This window comes from Oenanthe melanoleuca, chromosome 17, assembly GCF_029582105.1.
Source record: "Oenanthe melanoleuca isolate GR-GAL-2019-014 chromosome 17, OMel1.0, whole genome shotgun sequence".
Lineage (NCBI taxonomy): Eukaryota > Metazoa > Chordata > Aves > Passeriformes > Muscicapidae > Oenanthe > Oenanthe melanoleuca.
The window spans coordinates 5251039-5257917 of record NC_079350.1 but is presented as its reverse complement, the minus strand read 5'-3'; positions in this window follow the sequence as shown (position 1 = coordinate 5257917).

The following is a 6879-nucleotide window of genomic DNA, read 5'->3' as shown; positions in this document are numbered from 1 at the left end:
TCCTTTGGAAAAGTGGAGTTTGAAACAACTGGGTGCAATGAGGAGCTGGTATCTTTTATTTGGGGGCGAAAACCCAAACAAAACAACAACAATACAAAGTGTCTCAACAGAAGCTTCTTGTGCCCCAAAGTTGAGAAATGCTGGAAAAGCTGTGAGGGCTCATTGGGCCAGCTGTGCCATCTGGGTGCTTAAAACATCACCTGGAGAAAGGCACTTAATTCCCAGTCCTGGAATGTCGTCCAGCCCTCACACTGCAGCTCTTTGGAGCCCAGATCCAAGGGGGTCCTGGCTGCCCCTGTCTCTCTGCACTCACTGCAGTGTCCAGAGAGGTTTGGGCTCAGGGTTGCTCTACCATGGCAGCTCCAGCTCTTCAGGAAGCACAGGGGTGCTCTCAGAGACAGTGATGGATGTGACACATCAGCCTTGGAGGAGCATCACATAGCTTCCAGCTCCTGCTTCCATCTGGGCTGCAAGTGGATTGTGCTGGTAAGGCAGAACTCAGTGTCTTCAAAAAGCCAAGTCAAACCCAGTGTGAGTCTTGGAGAAGGAAAAAAACTCTCAGAAATTGTGGGTTCAAAGGGTAGAGGACACCCACCAAAGTGCCTGCACTTCCTGTTGGGGCTGCAGTGCTAGGATGCTGTGAGACAGACACCACATGTTTAATTGGTTTGCTGCCTTAATTGCCATCAGCCCTTCCAGTTCCCATGATCTGGTGGTTTCCCAGTGTCCTTCCACCCCATTGTGTCTCAGGGAGGAATTTCAGGGGCTGGGACTGCCAGGAGGGAAAAGTCAACATGGAACTTCCCAGCAGAGATGTTTTGGGGGGAATATTTTGGTCTTTCAAGGTGAAAAGCTTGTTTCTGCAACATGCACCTGGATGAGTGAACATGGGCTGAGGGTTCCCCATTCCCAGGGCAGAGCTGCACTGGAAAGAGCCCAGAGGAACCCTGGGCAGGACCTGGGTCACTGCTGGGCTTTGAAACCCTTCTGTACATCCCCCCACAGCATCACCATCACTCCAGCCCAGCCAGCTCTGAGGCAGCCCCTTGCCACCCTCGGGTCCCTGGGGATGCCTTTGGGAAACTGCACCCCCTCTTTGCAGCAGGGGCTCTGCCATGGGGCTGCTCTGCCACCCTCCCAGGCTCTGGTGAGGGCTTGTCCAGGGTCACTGCAATCGATATCTCATCTGCAGGCTCTCCTAGCGGAAGTGATGGTATATTGGAACATGGTAATGGGTCTTGTCTAGTGGAAAAGGCTAATCTTCCCCAGCTGCACAGGATCTCTGCAGGTGTCCTCAGGCTCTCCCCGCTGCCACCAGCCCTGCCAAGGAGCAGACACACTTCTTTAAAGCTGTAGCACTCCAATTTACTGCTGTCCTGGGGAGGGAGAGCTGCCTCCAGCCTGGCTCCATGGGGCACAGAGCTGTGTCTGGGGCTTCCCAGTGAGGAACTGGCACCCTGGTGTCACCACACAGCACAGGCAGCCACAGCAGCTCACATTTGCTGGGTGAAAGAGAAGGTGATATGCTCTCCAGAGGTGGCATTTCCCTAGGGAGAAGAGGAGAAGGATGTGGGGATGATGCCAGGAGAGATGTGGACCCCCAAAGTGCCACCTGCACACGTGGGAGGGAGGCAGGGAAAAGCAAGGGTGGCAGCTTCCTGCTGTTAACTTGTCTTCTTTGGCATCACACTTGCTGCTTGGTGGGACCTGCAACTTGTCCTGTTTTGCCCATCCCTCAGGGTGCTGCAGAGCCAGGTCTTCCCTTCCCATTGTGCATCACACCCAGATGGGCTCTGGGCCCAGGGGATCCTGGTTTTTTAAGCTGACCAGCCATTCCTGGCTACCACATCCTGCTGCATTCTGGTGGCACAAGCCATTTTCCCGTTTCTCTGGAGGCAGAGGTAATTACCAGGTGTAAGCTTTAATGTGCATGTGGATTTTAGCAGGAACTGCCAAGAACAGCTCAGAACAATGCACAGGTGTGGGCAGCACATCCCAGGGGCTCAGACAAGGCCATGGTGTGGGGAGCCCCCAGATGTGGGCTGTAAAATGGGGAGCACCAGAGCTTGGTGGGGGCACATCAGAGGCTGAGTGACCATCAGATTCCACAAAAGTCATGCCAAAGGTTATGCTAACTTTGCTGGGGCAGGGATTTTTCCTGCCAAACACAGTGAGCATAGATGGATTTTAAGAGAAAATTCTGGAGAGATAGAGCAGCTGTGGGGCTGCTGGGTGGGTTTTTGCTTAAACTTTATTTTGTTGGGCAAAGAAATGCACTGCTGGATACATGCAAGGAGAAAACATGATGTTTTGCAGGAGGGAAGCTCTTGTGTGGTTGTGCCCTGTGTGACTGTGTCCATATCCCATCCCTTCCTGGGGCTCCATCTCCATTTGTGGGGTAGGAGGGGACCCCGGACCAGCTCTCCCAAAGGAGGGACAGAAAATCCACATAATTTCGTGCAGATGGCATTCCCTCAGCAGGGACACTGCTGCACTCTAGGGAAAACCACAGGATTGCCCACGATGGGTGGTTGGTTCCCATTTTCCCTTGGAGATGTGGCTTTGGGCAGTTCGTGGGAGCCCAGAAGGCACCCTGGGCTCTGCACACAGGTCACAGGCTGCAGCACAGAGCAGTTTTACACATTCCCATCTTCCCAAGCAAAGCCATCCCCCCGGTGAGGCTGGGAGCCGTGAGCTTCCCAGGCCAGGGGGAGATGCTGGCCTTTGTAAACCCCTTAACAAGGTGGCTTTGTCTCCCCGTTTAACAAGAAGCTCCCTTGCTCCTTCCCCGGGAGTTTCCCAACGCCGGGTCCCTGAAAGCCAGCTTTATGTGCAGCAGGGGACAGCGGCGATCAGAGGGACACAGGGGCCCTTCTGCACCGCCCTGACAAAGGCTGCCCCGGGGGGACAGAGCGTCAAAGCTCAGCCGGCTGGGGGGGGACAAGGGACCCACAGAGGAGGCTGTGCTGTGAGCCCAGCGTCCATCTGGTCACTCGATCGGGGCAGGCAATGACCCAGCGGTGCTGGGGAGGGCCGGGGGGTCCTTCTGCTCTGTGCCCCCGAGAGGGGCCGGGGGGAGCGGCTGGGAAGGGACAGGTAGGTTTTGTTGGCCGCAGGTAACAGGATCCGCGGCCGTTGGGGCCTTCGTGCCCTCTGCTCTGGGTGAGAGATGGGGGTGGGAGTCAGGAGCTGAGGGCTGCAAACTGAGATCCCCGTTCAGCAGGGATGCTTCCCCTCATCTGGAAATGGGTTTGGAGCAGGCCTGGAGGTGTCTTGGCTCCAGCATCCCCCAGCTCTCTGGGCTGGAGCAGGCAGCAGGAAGGGACCTCTGGGAGCCATCCTTGTCTGTCAGGGACCACTGGGAGCCATCCTTGGCTGTGGGGGACCACTGGGAGCCATCCTTGGCTGTCAGGGATCACTGGGAGCCATCCTTGGGTGTGAGGGATCACTGGGAGCCATCCTTGGCTGTGAGGGGCCACTGGGAGCCATCCTTGGCTGTGAGGGACCACTGGGAGCCATCCTTGTCTGTCAGGGACCACTGGGAGCCATCCTTGTCTGTCAGGGACCACTGGGAGCCATCCTTGGGTGTGAGGGATCACTGGGAACAATCCTTGGGTGTGAGGGGCCACTGGGAGCCATCCTTGTCTGTCAGGGACCACTGGGAGCCATCCTTGGCTGTGAGGGACCTCTGGGAGCCATCCTTGTCTGTCAGGGACCAATGGGCGCCATCCTTGGCTGTGAGGGATCACTGGGAGCCATCCTTGGCTGTGAGGGGCCACTGGGAGCCATCCTTGGCTGTGAGGGATCACTGGGAGCCATCCTTGGCTGTGAGGGGCCACTGGGAGCCATCCTTGGCTGTGAGGGGCACCCTGATCATGGCACAGGCATCACCCATCCCCATGCCAGGCCCAAGCTCCCCTCTCCCAGCTCCCCTTCCTTCCCTGGGGGCTTTGCAGGCCTCTGCTCAGGTTGGGAGCTCTTGTCCCACCAGTAAGAGCCCTCTCTCTCCTCCCCCCTCCAGCCATCTGCCTCTGAGCCCCTCGCCCAGATTTTCTGTCACGCGTTAAAGCCACGGCGCAGCGCCAGGGTCAGCGTGTCACAGCGGCCCCTCATCGATTTGTTTTACCTCCCCTTGGCTAAAGCACTTTGGCCCTGGCCCCTTCCATGGCGTAAGGGGCTCCCCAAGACCCTCAGTTGTCCCCTTGCCCATCCTGGCCCTGCATGGCCGGACCCTGTGGGCAGCAGGGGCCCAGCTGAGCCGCTGATCTCCTGACCCTCCCTGGGGCACCTAATGTGTCTCCCCGGTTTATCTGGATCAATATTTCTGCAAGAGCAAGGAAGATCCCTCCAGGGAGAAGAGGGGATGCGGGGGATCCTGCTTGTTTGCACAGCCCCATGGCTGGTTTAGTGCTTAGCTGGGATGGGTCATTTCTGGGGATTGGGAAGGGAGAAGAAATGAGGGGTGCCAGCTCAGACCAGAGATGTTTGAGGTCTCCTCCTTCCAGATTGTGGATCTCACACTCTGCACTGGGGCATGGTAATTGGGATATCTTTGTCTTCAAAACCCAAGGAGCTGGGATGACTCGAGCCTTCAATTCCCCCAAGCAGCAGGTGTGGGGCTGCTTTGGAGGATCTGCTTCCTGCTCCTGGTGTTTGGGCCTGGATGAGGGATTTGTGAACTGCTCTATTTGGTGCTGGGGGTGTTTTTATAGGAGCCTGGAAGTGATGGTGAAGCACAAACATCAACTTAATAAGCTCAAGGACAACAGCCTCCAGCTCTTCTTGCTGCACACTGGGGGATGCCCGAGGCATGAGGACTCTTGCTTTTCCAGCTTGGCTTGGGGAATCAAGGCAAAGATCACATGGACAACGCTCCAACACCACCCCACAGGCTCCATCACCCCTACCGAAGGTACCACATCCCCAGAGCACCTCCTGTCCCACAGAATCACCCCCAGCACCTCCATGGCTGGGGCAGATGCCCAGCAGCTTGGGCAGCCCGAGCAGAAAGCAGGGGGCTCTTGGCAGCTCTGCCTTTTGCTTTCAGCCTCGCCCTCTCGCTATTTATTGGTGACTTTTGTCCTTGGCCAGCTTAGCGGCTGAAAGGGGCTGTATTATATCACATGTAGGCAGCTCCTGGGGGGAGAGGGCCGCGCTTTCTGCGGGAACAAAGCGCGGGTTGGCTAATTCCCCTTTCCTCCCGCGGCACCCGGGTCCCATCTGGTTGACACAGTTTGCTCCAGTGTCTCCTGCTATTAAGCCCCCACTTGCCTGCTTGAATCACTGGCGCTCCCCCCGCCCCTGTACCCTCGGCCCCTTTTTCTTGCTTTATTTTTCATTTTCCCTAAAGCCAGGCAGAACTTGCTCCGTGGAGTGATGTCAGATGTGTGCGAAGCAGACCAATAAAACCTAATGCATCCCCCTCTTTGTCTGCTGGCCTCTCCAGCGCCTCACATTTTCCACTCAGAAAGCCACTTAAAACACATCAGCAACAATCCCTCACAAAACAGCCACTTGTTGGCTAATTGTGCCGAGGGCCCGCGCGCGCCGCATTGCGCTTTCCTGCCAAGGAGGGTCCGACGCTGCCAGGCACCACGGCTCCCCAACAGCCCAGGGGTGATGGGAACCCTCAGTGCCCACCAGGATTGGCCCTGCTCTGCAGGGTGTGGTGGGGCAGGGATATGGGATTGGGATGTTTCTGTTCCCCACAGCCTTTGGTAGGTGTGGATGAGGATGGTCACAGAGGCAGGAGTGGGGCTCTGCTCAGCCTCGCTCTGCGGCAGGATGGATGAGCAGATGGACACCAGCAGCTCCCTGTCCTACCTGTTAATTCCCTTCTGGGAAGGAAAGCAGGCAGCTGCAGAGGAATGGGAGCTCTGGGGGGAATGAGATGAGTGCCACCCTGCCACACCGGTGGCTTCTAGCTCAGTGGCTGTGGTTTTGGGCTGATAGCTGGAAGAGCTGGCTGCCCCATGCTGATGGGAGAGAGCTTTGTTGCAGCTTAGGGGGATGCCAGTGAGTTTCACTGAAGGGGATGGAGATGCAGACAGACTGCAAGTGAGAGATGCCTCAATGCTGGAAGGGACACAGAGAGGCTTGGACTTTTGCCTAATGGTGAAGCATCCAAAAATACCTCCCGAGGAATCTTTTGGGCCCTTTGGGATATGGGAAAGAGATCAGAGGGTGGTTAATCTCCTCTGCAACCAGAGGACCCAGCCTTCCTCCCCAGCACAGAGGCAAGTATGTGCAGTAGCTGCATTTATTTTTCTGCAGAAAAACTTGGACAGCTTCTCCTGCTGCCACCCCCGGCATCCTGGGGAGCAGGACAGGAGCAGCGTGCAGTCACTGCCGCCCGGTCTGGGGGCGGGGGGAGCTGTCACACCTTTTATCTTAAAACCACCCAATCACACCCTGGTTTGGGGCTAATTTGATGCAGGCAGGGAGGTTCAGAAACAGTGCCAGATGCCACAGAAGGCTCCCTGTGGGCGCTGTGCTGGGCAGGCAGCCCAGAGCCCTCCCTGCTCACTGAGCACACCTGCCCGGGCTCACCTGCCCACATTCATCTGCGCAGTTCATTGGCACAGGGCAGAGTCTGAGCAACCCACAGGGAGTGACCAGGCTGAGCCTCTGCCACACTGCCCCAGCGGCAGCCAAGGGGTGAGGCGGGAAATGCCGGCAGCTGCTTCCCATTCCCATTCCCATTCCCATTCCCATTCCCATTCCCATTCCCATTCCCATTCCCATTCCCATTCCCGTTCCCATCCCTTTCCCTCTCTTTGCAGCCAGACCCGGACAGCTCTGTGGGGCCGTGGGGGATCCTGTGGCTGGTTGGACCCCACACCAGCCCCGCACCTGGCAGAGCGCGGGTGCAGGGGAGGA